Source organism: Herpailurus yagouaroundi, unplaced genomic scaffold (genome assembly GCF_014898765.1).
Source record: "Herpailurus yagouaroundi ecotype Mexico unplaced genomic scaffold, PumYag 67525, whole genome shotgun sequence".
Lineage (NCBI taxonomy): Eukaryota > Metazoa > Chordata > Mammalia > Carnivora > Felidae > Herpailurus > Herpailurus yagouaroundi.
Genome location: NW_024420331.1, coordinates 3,186,741 through 3,200,222, shown reverse-complemented (window position 1 = coordinate 3,200,222; position 13,482 = coordinate 3,186,741). Strand labels below are relative to the sequence as shown.

General features: G+C 47.0%; 1 long non-coding RNA gene across 1 annotated transcript; it reads left to right on the top strand.

Annotated features, from left to right (window-relative positions):
• The first annotated feature begins 10,974 nt into the window (after positions 1-10,974).
• On the top strand, positions 10,975-12,985 carry LOC121025176 (uncharacterized). The gene is made up of 2 exons (XR_005787970.1): positions 10,975-12,133; positions 12,429-12,985. It is a non-coding gene; the product is annotated as an uncharacterized LOC121025176 (long non-coding RNA).
• The last annotated feature ends 497 nt before the right edge of the window (positions 12,986-13,482 follow it).

Genomic DNA, 13,482 nt, shown 5'->3' with positions numbered 1-13,482 from the left:
CCCCCCCGGGGTTTCTAGCCTGCTGCTGTTAAAAATAACCCCGCAACGAAAAAGCCTTCTGCAGACATCTTTTCGTATTTTTGCCAGGGTTTCGGTGGGATCGGTCCGAAGCGGGAGCTGCGGCTCACAGGGTCAATGCGTCTGGGATTTTGCGGGGTGCCACCTCATTTCTCTGCTGGGGGCTGTGCCATTTCGTGTTCTCACCGGCCCTGTATGCGACAGTTTCCCCACACCGTCACCAATAGCATGGTGTCACCTTGCGAGCGGTTGCCACTTGCAGAGATGAGAAGTAATACCTCAGCAGAGTCTAAGTGTGTTGGAGACTGCCTTCATTATAGAAGCTTTTTGATCTGTTTTATTGTGTTAGGGCTGACTCTCTTTCTTTCTCTTTCTTTCCTTCCTCTTTTCCTTCCTCCCTCCCTCTCTCCCTCTCTCTCTTTCTCAGCATTTTCTCAGCGATCCTTGCTTAGTTGTGCTTCCAAATGGATTTTTTTTTTAATTTTTTTTTTCAACGTTTATTTATTTTTGGGACAGAGAGAGACAGAGCATGAACGGGCGAGGGGCAGAGAGAGAGGGAGACACAGAATCGGAAACAGGCTCCAGGCTCTGAGCCATCAGCCCAGAGCCCGACGCGGGGCTCGAACTCACGGACCGCGAGATCGTGACCTGGCTGAAGTCGGACGCTTAACCGACTGCGCCACCCAGGCGCCCCTCCAAATGGATTTTATAATCAACTTGTCTAGCCCCCGGAGTGGAGGGAAATGATGGAATCATTAACCAGGATCGCATTAAATTTACAGATGAGGGAAAGCTGACATCTTTATGGTGTTGAATCGTCTTATCCAACAATGTGTTACGTATTTCCATTTGTGCAAAACTAATATTGTGTCTTTCAGGAAGGCTTTACAGTTTTACTCGTTTATATTTTAGATGTTTTTTTGATAGGTTTTGGCCTATTTTTATAGTCTGTCTTAACATGGATAAAGACAGAAAATAAGGATAAGATAAATACTCTACATACAAGGCTATAGACCTTTTTCTCAGACCTCACTGGAAAAGCTAGCGTTTCCCCATTAAATAAAATGTTGGCTTCAGGAGATGAATTTCACACACGCACGCTTTGATGTCAAGGATGAGCCCATCGATTTCTATTTTCTTGAGTATTTTCGACATGAATAGGTATTGGGTTTTTCTAATTCCTTTTCTCCACCTATGGAAATGATCGTATCATTTTCCTAAGCTCTAAGAATGATTGATTACATTCCTGGGTTTCCTATTAGAGACGTTTTGTAAAATAAATTCCATTTGGCCATGACATATAAGCATTAATGTGCTTTGGAGTTGGTTTGTTAGTATTATATTTATGATTTTTGCATTGCTACACTAATTTCTTTTTTTAGTGCAGTCTTGGCCGCGTGGAGGGTCAATACTATAGTTTCTAAAGAAAATGTGGAAGTTTTTCTTCTTTTTCTTGGCTCCGAGATGGTAAGTTTGAAAGAATTCTGCTGGGGAACCATTTGGGTGCATTCTGTTTCTTTTTCTTTTTCTTTTTCTTTTTTTTAAATCACAGGGGAGCTCTTTAAATCACTTCTCTACTTCCTCTATGGCAATTGAGCTCTTTAGACCTGTCTCTTGAAGTCAGTTTTGGTTAAGTTGTATTTTTCTTAAAAATGATCCATTTCGCATGTTTTCCCTTTTATTTGTCAAGAGCACACGGCACAATGTTTAGCGGTTCCTTCCTTTCAACTGTTCTTTCCCCCTTATTCTATTGTTTTTCTGTCTTACAACTCATGAAATATTGCTTTCGTTTTTATGGATCCTTTGTATTCTTGTATCTTCCTTAGTTGCCTCGTTTGGGTAGTTGTTTGAGTTGGGTGTGTTTATTTGAAATTGTATAGGGCTAAACCAATTTAGTGCTCTATGTTTTCTCTTGTCAACTCATCTGTTGAGTTTTCATTATCATTATAACTAAGAAATTCTAGAATTTCACTTTGTATGTCCGCTCTGACCCCAAAGCATTATTAACACGTCTTTAAAACGTCTTTCTGGAGGGGCGCCTGGGTGGCTCTGTCAGTTAAGCATCTGACTCTTGATTTCAGCTCAGGTCATGGTCTCATGGTTCATGAGTTCGAGCCCCGCATCGAGCCGTGTGCTGACAGCACGGAGCCTACTTGGGATTCTCTCTCACCCTCTCTCTCTGCCCCTTCCTCACTTGCTCTCTTTCTCTCTCTCTCAAAATAAATAAATAAAACCTAAAAGCAATTAAAAAAAAAAACCACCTCTGGCCTGCTCTATTAAAAAAAAATCCAGATACGAGGGTCTTAACAGATTTTTGTTCATTTCTACTTTCGTGGCAAAGTAGAGAAATCTTGTTTGTGTTATTTTTATTTTTCGGAATGTATTCAGGTTTTCTTTGTGGCCTGTGATAGTCACTTTTTATGAATGTTCCATGACAAGCAGCACATTCTGTATAGTTAGGGTTTAGAAATTGGCTGATTGATTTATACTTGCATACATTTGATGTTCATTTCCTAGGACTCCCATAATACATTACCACAAACCAGGTGGCTTCAAACAACAGAAATCTTGTTACCTCACAGATCTAGAGGCCCGAAGTCTGAGATCCAAGTGCGGACAGGGCCCCACTCCTTCTGGAGGCTCTCGGGGAGGAGCCCTCCTCCCTCTTTCGGCTTTTGGTAGCTCCAGGTGGCCCTGGGCTTGTGGCCGCGTCCCTCCAAGCTCTGCGCCGTCTTCACGTGTCAACAGATTCCCTCTCCTTTCTCTTAAAAGGACACCAGTCACCGGATTTGTGGCCCACTGTACATTTCATCTTGAAGATCGTTAAATATTCCACGTCCGGTAGTTTCTCCTGAAAGCTGTTGCTTGTTATTGGGCACAAAAACGTTAGTGACTCTCAAAGCCTTCGTCGTGCGTTGTGTAACCTTGCGCACCGTGAAATGGCCTTCGTCTCTCCGAACGCTTTGTGCCAGAAAGTCCACCTTCCCCGATATTATGAATGTGATCCTCTCATTGTGTTTGGGCTTTCCTTGTAATCATTTATTTCAGTCGTTTTGTTTCAGCTGCATATGTCTCCACGGAGACTGTTACGTTCTGCTTTGTGAGATACTCTAAAAATGTGTTAACCTTTTTACGTGAATTATGATGGGCTATTTACATTATTAATATTATTTATTGCTCTCTGATCTCATTTCCATCATTTTTTAAAAATGATCTTCTACTAGCTGGAGGGCTTTTTATTTTTTTAATTATTTTTTTAATGTTTATTCATTTTTGAGAGAGAGAGAGCATGAGCAGGGGAGGGGCAGAGAGAGAGAGGGAGGCACAGAATCCCAAGCAGGCTCCAGGCTCCGAGCTGTCAGCACAGAGCCCGACGCCGGGCTCGAACCCACAAGCTGTGAGATCACGACCTGAGCCGAAGCCGGACGCTCAACCGACTGAACCACCCAGGTGCCCCGATGTTTTATTCTAATGGTTTCCTTATATTAATGTCTTGATATCGTCCTTGTAGTTGCCTCTCTTTTTGTGGTTGGTATCTGTTGGTTTCCTACTATGGACAGTGTTGAATTTAGCAAGTAACCCCCCTTTTTCCTTTTTCCCGAGGTCCGATTTGAGGTAGTATCACTAGAAGTCCACCAACAAGCCTACTGGCCTTCCTCTAACCCTTCCCCGTCCGCCCCATTTTCTCATAGCCACCAGTGTTCCCGTTGTAGGGGCGGCCCTGACCCCTACATCCTGTCTTCTGTCTCGTATAAGCATTTTGTCATCGCTCTACAAGTAAATGCATATATAGGTCACCATCAGTGCTCCTGTTGCCTGCTCTCCTTCTGGTTGTCTGCAGCTTGTTCTGGGCAGATTCTTCTAGAAGGGTTTGTGGGAACAATATTCTCTGAGCTCCTGCAGGCTGGTGGATATAAAATCCCTGCCTCACCTTTTCCTCCCTTGAGTACCCTAAACGTGGCACTCCATTGTCCTCTGGCATGAAGGAATGCTCTCGAACTTGCATGAGAAACTGATTTCCATTTTCCTACAAGTGACTTGGTCTCCCCCCCCCCACACCCCCTGATACTCAGAGGATTTTTCTTATTTAAATCCAAAGTCTTTCCCACCTTCTTTCTTGGTGCTGGCTCTTTTTTTTTACGAGTTTCTCGATTTCTGTGTGCCCTGTCGATATAGTTTCACGTCTTTATATGACAGTTTTCTTTTTTTTTAATGTTTATTTTTTTTCCTTTTTTAAAAAAATTTTTTTTAACATTTATTCATTTTTGAGAGACAGAGCATGAGTGGGGAAGGGGCAGAGAGAGGAGGAGACACAGAATGCGAAGCAGGCTCCAGGCTCTGAGCTGTCAGCACAGAGCTCGACGCGGGGCTTGAACTCACGAACTGCGAGATCATGACCTGAGCCAAAGTCAGACACTCAACTGACTGAGCCACCCAGGCGCCCCTAAATGTTTATTTATTTTTGAGAGAGACAAAGCACAAGCAGAGGAGGGGCAGAGAGAGAGAGAGAGAGAGAGAGAGAGAGAGAGGGAGGGAGACACAGAATCTGAAGCAGGCTCCAGGCTTCGAGCTGTCAGAGCAGAGCCGGATGTGGGGCTCGGACTCATGAACTGTGAGATCGTGACCTGAGCGGAAGTCAGACGCTTAACCGCTTAACCGACTGCGCCACTCAGGTCCCCTGACGGTTTTCTTTAATGTCACTTTCCAGTATCTGTCCAGGTCTCCTGCTTTCATTTGGCTGTTGGCTCTTCCTGGCCTATTTTTTATGTTTGTCACTTTCTCTCAAAACCCTTTCAGCTCCGCATTTCTTTGTGATTTTTAGTATTTCTCTTTCCCTTTTAATATTTAAAATACTGTGTTTTGCATTTATCATTATTGTGTTCCTCCTGTTCTCTCCCTCGTGTTTCTGATTCTTTGCTGAGTCCTCCCCTTTCATTTCTGAGTTTGTCTACTTCGAGTGCATGCTGTTCTCTCAGATAGCGTTTCTCTTCCTTTTTTCTCTCACACTGAAATCTTCAGATGACGCTTTGCATCTGTTTCGTGAGCGCGTCTTCCTGGCGCGTTTTCGTTATCTGTAGGGATATCCGCGTGTTTTTTTATTCTCTTTTTAAAAATAATTTTTTAAAAAAGCGTTTAGGGACGCCTGGGTGGCTCAGTCAGTTGAGTGTCCAACTCTTGATTTGGGCTCAGGTCATGATCCCGGGGTCGTGGGATTGAGCCCTGTGTCGGGCTCCGCGCTAAGTGTGGAGCCTGCTTATGATTTTCTCTCTCTCTTTCCCTCTGCCCCTCCCCCCACACTCATACTCTCTCTCTCTCTAAAATATGTAATAATAATAATAATGATAAATTTGTTAACATTACTGTGGCCAAACCAAATTTGCTCCAGGTCCTGTGGCATAAAGCGCCCCCTCCTGATGCCTTGGGACACACCCCATCCTCCCTCTGGCCCATCGTCCTCCTGTGTCCCCCCAGCTGCTGTGTGACCCCGCTCATCCTTTGCTAGGCTAACCAGCTGCTTTCTCAAGGAGGCGGGAAGTGGTGTCCACCCATGAATAAATTTAGTCCCTCTACCTTATGTATTAGACCAGGGGGCTTAAACAACACAAATTAATTTTCTCACCGTTCTGGACACTGGAAGTCCAAGATCAAGGGGCCAGCAGGGTTGGGTTCTTCTCCCTCCTCGGCTCACAGACGACCGTCCTCTTGGCACATCTTCCCGTGGCCGTCCCTTGGTGCCTGCGGCCGGCTGCCTTCCTCTTCTCATAAAGACACCGGTCACTGGGTGAGGGCTCAACCCGATGACCTCATTTGAATTTAATCACCACTCCGAAGACCCTATCTCCAAACACACTCACATCTAAGGTCCTGGGGGTGGGGCTTCCGCATACGAATTTGAGGGCACACGCTTTGGCCCCGAACAGCGTGTTTCCCCGTCACCCAGCACTTCTCTCGTTGAGCGCTGGCGGCTATACAAAGTCTCCTTCCGTGGCTTTCTCGCCAAAGACTGTAAACTCTGAGGGCAGAGGCACCGGGTCACTCCAAAGCATTGCTGGCCCTTGGGCCTCGCAGTGTGGGGCGCACACTGGGTGCTCGATCAGTATGAACCGGGTGAATCAACGAGTCAAGGCTCTGTTAGGTACCTCTCGCTGCCGTAACAGATGACCCTAAACTCAGTGGCTAAAACAGCGCGGGTTTATTCTTGCACAGTTCTGGATGGAAGTTGGAAGTCTAAAGGCTGCATTCCTTCTGAAGGCTCTAGGAAAGAATCTATGTCCTTGCTTTTTCTGCTTCTAGAGGCCACGTGTATCTGTTGGCTCCCGGCCCCTCCCCCGCTCTTCCAGGCCAGCAACTGTGTGGCTCTGACTTCCGCTTCTGTGGGCACATGGCCTTCTCTGACTCCGACCCTTCCGTCTCCCTCTTATAAGGATGTGATGACGTTGGACCCCTCCCGCCCCACCCCAAGCCTGGGTCATCTCCCACCTCAGGAGCAGTAACCTAATCACAGGCGCCAAGCTCCTCTTGCCATGTGAGGTGACACGTGGAATTAGAGTGTTAATATGTTTGGGGGGGGGGTGTCATTATTCAGCCGAGCCCAGAAGCGCTTATCTTTAAAGGGTCCGTTCCCCTGCTCTGGAACAAGGTTTGCGGGCCTCTAGGGACGTGCAAAGGCAGACGGTGCACATCCTGCGGCATTTGGAAACATCTTGCCTGGGACCTGTGGCTAGAGGCACGGAGCCTTCTGGAATCCGTGTTTTCCGCGCTCCCCGCGAACAGACACTCTGGCCAGATTGCTTCTCCTACGCTGCAATTACAGGCAGAATCCCCTGGGCAATAAACACAAATTGTTTCATTGCAATGGAATTAGTTGAAAAGAAATGCTTTGTAGCACATGATAGAACTGATGATGAAATTGTTCTGTACCTGCCCTGTGTGGCTCTCGGGCCCTCGACACGTGGCTAGTGTGACGGAGGAACTGACTTCTAGATTTGACGGATTTCAGTTAATTTCACTGTAAACAGCCCCCGGTGGCCAGTGGCTACCGTACTGGAGCAGTACGGTTTGATAAAAATCCCGTATCTGATCTAAAGCGCTCGGACGAGGCACAGCTTTCCTCCAAGAACGCGTGCCGGGCGAGAAGAGCTGTCCCTTCCCCAGGTGCAATAAAACGGTTCACTTGTATTGCCGGCTTACGTACGGCGCAGATACTCGGTCATTTTCCAAGTGCGCGGCTAGTGAGCTGGCAACCAGCCATGGCGGGAGAGCTCGCACGCGGGCATCTGCAAAGGCCACCAACCAAGGCTCCCCACCCCCACCCCATCTCTGCCCCCAGAGAGCTGCGCTGTTCGACCTCGGCCAGCACACCGCTGTGCACACGCAGCTGTGAGGGCCCGGTCCCACTGAACTGTCTTAGCACAGTCTGAGCTTCCTGGCACCCAAAGAGAGAAAGGACGCGCCGCAGGCTGCACGGTGTTCGTTGTCAGAGAGGAAAACAGGATCGTGGCTTCTGGGGTGGGGGGTGGGGGGTGGGGAGGGTTCTCTTAGCCCTCAGCGCCGCCCGGGATGGGCTTCCTCGAATGACAACTTCCTGGGCTTGCGAAGCTGCTGCTTGTCACATCATTCAAGGCTGTCCCTTTCGATAGATGTGGGGGTGAGATGGCCCCACCTTCGCAGCTTTTGGATGTCCATCGTGATCTCGGAGCACAGCTCAGAATGCCTGGGCGAGGCTGGATTGCATATACTTAGTCTCCACCAGTCGCTTCTCCCTCTCGTCTCTATGACGTTGGCCACCTGCGTCGCACCACGCTCGGTGTGGGGGACACATTCATTGATTCGTCCATCTGGAGAATGCGTTCAGATGCACAGGAGCTCAGGACATAAAGGCAGCTGAAACGAGGTCCTGAGCTCCAGGTTTTATCAGACCCACCATTTACAGAGGAGTTTGCCAGGGACTCAGGGCCGGAATTTGGAGGAGGTGAGGCAGGGACTTGCCTTGGGTGCAAAATTTAAGTGGGCACCAAAAAAGTCGGTGATCAAGATAATATTCATAAAAATCAAAATTAATGCAAAAATTCACAATGGGCGAAATCGCACACTGAAAAATAAAAACAGGCTGCCGTGTGTTTGACGACCCGGCATTATCGTGCAAGGGGAATAGTCACTTCCGAGCAGCCAGGACTAACGCGCCCCGCTCGCCTCTGCAGCCTGGGTTTATGGGGATCGACCATGGTGTGTGAAGAAATTGGGCCGCGTGGGGCTTTGTGGGTGTGCGTGTTTGGTTATACAGGCTCTATGAACTTTTTCCACTTGGCTGAAAGTGTTGGGGGCTATTTTGATAAGCATATATACGGGTGGACGCTTCTCCTTGCGTCTCAGGCCCCAGCTTGCTCCTTCCGGACCCCTCACGTAAGTCTCACCGTGCCTTCAGGTGGTGGCTATTTATTACCGCCTACCACTGCGGCCCGCTTTCCAGAAGGGAAAATCAAGGCCTGTGGAGGCTTGGCAAAAGAGCGCAGACGGCGATACCGTGAGCTGGCCCCGTAGTACCTCAAGATGGTGTATGATAAGAGGTGCTGGTCTTTGCTTGAGAATATCGGGAGACGGTTTTGCTTCTGGTCTACCCCTGCACCCCAGGGAGTGTGCTCTCAAAGACAGGTCAACCCAGCTCCCTTCTCTTCCTGCAGGAGCTCGAGGCGAATGTGAGCAAATGATTTCGCTCCGTGGAGAGTCTCAGGGAGCCAGCGCGGTGCCCCGGGTGAGAAGCCAGGAGGACCGGGCCCGACCACAGGGCACGCCAGCCGGGGGAGCGGGAGACTGACGTCAGGGCTTTGATGCAAGGGGGCTTGCAAACGGCTTTCTAGCAGGCCGTGAATGCACTTCCTCGTCTCTGAAAGCTTCCTGCCACCTCTGTGTCCCAGCCGCCAGGTTCTCTCCTGTACGCGCCACCTGCCGGAAGTCCTACGTTGGAGGCATTCTAAATGAAGCAGAGTTTCCAGCACGCTGTATATACCGTGGTGAACTCTGAAAAGGGGCTGGAAAACGGAACATTTTTGGCATCAAATTATACTTCGCGAGTAATTTTATTTTCTTTTTTAATTTTTTTTGACGTTTATTTCTTTTTGAGACAGAGACAGAGCATGAATGGGGGAGGGTCAGAGAGAGGGAGACACAGAATCGGAGACAGGCTCCAGGCTCTGAGCTGTCAGCACAGAGCCCGACGCGGGGCTCGAACTCACGGACCGCGAGATCATGACCTGAGCCGGAGTCGGCCGCTTAACCGACTGAGCCACCCAGGCGCCCCATTCGCGAGTAATTGTAAACGAGGGTTCCTCCAGCTCTGTCCTCCCGGTGCTCTGCTGGGGGCGCCCCGCGCGCCGTGGGAGGCCAGGCAGCATCCCTCGCCTGCAGCCACTGGCCAGATGCCAGCAGCATCCTCCCCCAGAGCTGTCGCGGCCAAGCATGGCCCAGCCGCGGAAAAACGTCACGGCTTCAAAGGGAAACAGAGCAGGAATCTGCGAAGAATATGGAAGGCACCTGTAAGGAGCGATTAAAGCTCAAAGTCTGAAGGATCGTTGCACGAAAGACGGTCACGGCTCACTTTCTGTCTCCACACGGGGCACAACAGGAAGGGAATTGGCGTGGCAGAGAAAGTGAGACTGACCGACAGACGATTAAACATCAACACCGGTTTGGGGCTGGCGGCCGCTTTTCCTAAAGATGTTTATGAGCAGAATAATCTAGGACGACCAGGAACTGTTCTCCCAGGGTTTTGCAGTTAAGATTTGAGAATCTTCAAGTAATAAGATCGGCATTGAAAAGCAGCCACAAAAAAAAGAAAAACAAAAAAAACAAAACAGCCACAAATGTTCATTCCATGATCCTGTCTGCCATGGTGCTTTTAAGAAAACAAGCGATAACTGTTTCTTGTTTCAAGACTAATACACATTAATTGTAAAAAATATATATATATAGATAGATAGATAATGTAACTAAGCTAAAAAGAAGAAAAATGTAAAACACCCCCAATCCCACTAACCAGTGAAATACGATTGATACTTCAGCGAATTTGCTACCTAATTGTTTTCTGTGTTCAGATACAAAGGTATCCATGTAGATACAAATATATTGTATTGTAGGGGCAGAAAACTTTCCCCTCTTCCCTTCTGGGTTCTTTGGCTAGTCCAATAATTAAATGGACATAAGACAGATTAACAGGAGAAAAACAAATGTAATTTTGTACATACGGGAGCCCAGAGGAATAGGAGATGCCAAGAAGTGACCACAGCAAGCAGCTTTTATACCTTGTAGACAAAGAAGCCACAAATCTGTGAAGAATTGACGAAAGTCCGGGCTTGGGGTAGCAAATTAGTGAGAAGTAACAGGTTTGTTTCCACAGCCCTCTGGCCTTGGACCCCCATCTCCGGCAGGAAGGACGTCTCCCTTCCTCCGGGTTCGGGGCGGGCGCCTTCACGGGAGATTTATGTCCTGCTCCCAGGGCACACGGCAGGCCAGAGTGTCCTTGCACGGGCTGCTTCTTATGCGACTTGAATTCGAAACAATCAATGTGCCAAAGTGGCATATTTGTGGGGCAGCCTGCCCTGAACCGCAGCTTGAGCCACGGTGAAGTTCAGCCGTGCCTGCGAAGCAGAAACACGCGCGGAGCAGGTGCACTGCCCCGCGCCCAGCCCAGAGGGCACGCTCGCTCCGGTCTTTCCTGTCCATCCACCATCCCCCGTGTGCGCCGACCGGTCCTTAAACACAAAGGAGCGTCCCGCCGTCCCTCCTCTCCTGTGTGGGCCCCGCCACTTCTCGCCCCGGCCGACATGTGCCCTGGCTCGTCCTGGCCGTTTCCCGTGGACTGGGCCGACCCGGCACCATGTAGAGGCGGTGAGCTTTGTAGATACGGTTTTCACGGTTTCACGTGGACCTTGAAGCCCAAGAGAAGTGCGAGAAAGAATCTTCCGGGTCTGAAAGTCTCAAAAAAGTCACAAAATGGGAGACTGGGTGGGGAGAGGAGGAGAAGCTTCTCAAAGACAAATTCATTTCAAACACAGTTCTGAAAGGATCCTTACAGCATGCAAATAAAAATCTTTAGAAAAACTTTGGCCACCTGAGCATGTAACTTTTACTGTATCTGCCGGGAAACACATTTTGGATCTAACCATTTTTATTTTTGAGTTTTGTACCTGGGACATGGCTAAAAATTTTTAAACAAAGGCTGTAAGAGCTCTGTGTCTGTATTTTCCATGTCTGTGTGTCTGTATGTCTGTGTATATGTGTCATAACGTGTGACATTTTTCTATGAGTATTGCCAAAACTAATTTGCAAAGAGCTCTATTTAATTGGCTTAAAGAAAACTGAGTGTTTACAGAAATCAAGTATACTCTTAGAAATTGTAGAAAGTAAGCCAAATGTTTGTTTCAAGTTCACATGATCTGGGATAATCTTTGATAAATAAAAATTCATTTAAATTTGCTGGTTTAATAAAAGCAAGCATGTCTTCGAAATTTGTCAACAGCAAAACAATAAATAAGATAATGGCTAACCATTTGATGTCTAATCCGAGCATCATCGTTAAAAAGAAGTCATTTAAGTATGTGTAAATACGGTCAAAGTTTATGCTAAATTAAACCAAATAATGGCTCTTCAGTGAATATCTAACTCATTTCCAAATCAGATGAACATTAAATGCTAAGCAGAAGTTTATCTACTTTTTAATTTTTACAGAGAGGAGCAAATATTTGGGTCTATCAATAAACATGTTTGACGCCACATGGAAAAAAATTATTAGAAGACCCTTCCAATAATCTTGCAATGTATTTATCAGTTTGTTAATCTACCACAGGATGCTAACATACGATAGCGCGCAGTCGCCTGCTTCCTGGTTTGCCCTGGAAAGCAAAGATTACAAATAGTTTAAAAAATGGGAGGAAGGGCTGCGAACGAACCAGAAGAAGACGCGGCAGGTAACTCGGTACAAAGCCTGCACGGGCTCCAGGCAAACAACGCAGGTGCAGCAGGCGGCCCCCTGGGGAGGTGAGAGGCCCGTCAGCTTCTTCCTACTGCGCCCGGATTTACCGAAACTTCCAGTTTCCCAAACTGCGCTCACAGACCCTCGGTGAGTGAACGTTAGCCTTCCTGTGCACAGAAAATATGCGTATGATCTACTTATGTCTAGATAAATGGAAAATATGGATCTTCAATTTTATCCATCCTTTATAGAGTGCGTGCGTGGCATATACTAAAAATGGGAAACGTGTGTCAGTTTATTAAACTTTTCTTTCAGTCACTTCTATGGTTTTATATGTGTGAGTATGTGCAGGGCCATACTATTCACTCTGTTTCTTGCTGTGGAATTCTCCAACATGTTGGAAAGCCACTGGGTTTTTTTTTTTTTTTTTTTTTTTCCACAGCAAATTTTGAGCATCGGAAGGGTCTGTGTGGCCAGCTGGAAAGGCCCTTAGGAGAACAACCACCCTTGAGAAAAAGAAAAAAAAAGAAAAGGAGAAAGAAGAACAAAAGGGAAAAGAAAGAAGAAAAAAAGTATTTAAAAGCATTTGCCCCATTTCTTTTAACTATTTGCAAGGCTGGGAAATCTGGTGGCGGCTTCCCAGCTCTTTACAGCCAGTTTCGACCTTGCTGTCCGGTCTTTTGAATTTTTATTCTGCCTGGTCAGCTTAGGGCGACCGTCTTCAGCAACGATGTGGGGACCCTGGTGGCCCTGCCTGTTGTATCATCCCCGGTCTCCCAGGGCAATGTCAGGCTGAGCCTGGAGATGCGAGTGAATGTCATACCGTAAATTTCAAAAAGCGTATGGTGTATTTCCGCTGTATTATATGCTATTGTCTACGAGCGAATCTGTAATTGTTCTGTGGCGACAGCTTTGTGCCGATTCGTTTCTAGATAAGCTTTGTAATTTTTTGAAATTGAGAAAACAACATTTGAACGAATAAAGGTGAAGTTGTCAGAAGAAAGAGGCTTTTGTTTGCTTGTTTTTTGTTTTACGAAACTACTAGAAATAAGAAGGGTGAAAGAAAATGGCTGGATATGAAAAGCAGGATGTGTGTTTTGGCTAAAAGATGATATGAGGGATGGAGATGCATTTTTCGTAAGGAAGAAAAAGAAAGTAATTTTATCCTAAAGTAAAATCACTGTTCCAGAATAAGAAAGAGAAAAGATAGGACTAAATGCAAATAGATATACAAAGTTGAAGGCTTGTGGAAAAGGGATCTTGAGAAAGGAATCTTATGTGTGGCCAAGCAGACCAAGATTAAAATGGATTTATTTAAGTTAAAAAGAAAAAAAAAAAGGACTACTTTTATTTTTTATTTTTTAAATGTTTATTTTGGAGAGAGAGAGAAAGAGAGAGAGAGCGCACACGAGCAGGGGAGGGGCAGAGGGGATGGGGCAGAGGATACAAAGCAGGCTCCCCACTCACAGCAGTGAGCCCCATGTGGGGCTTGAACT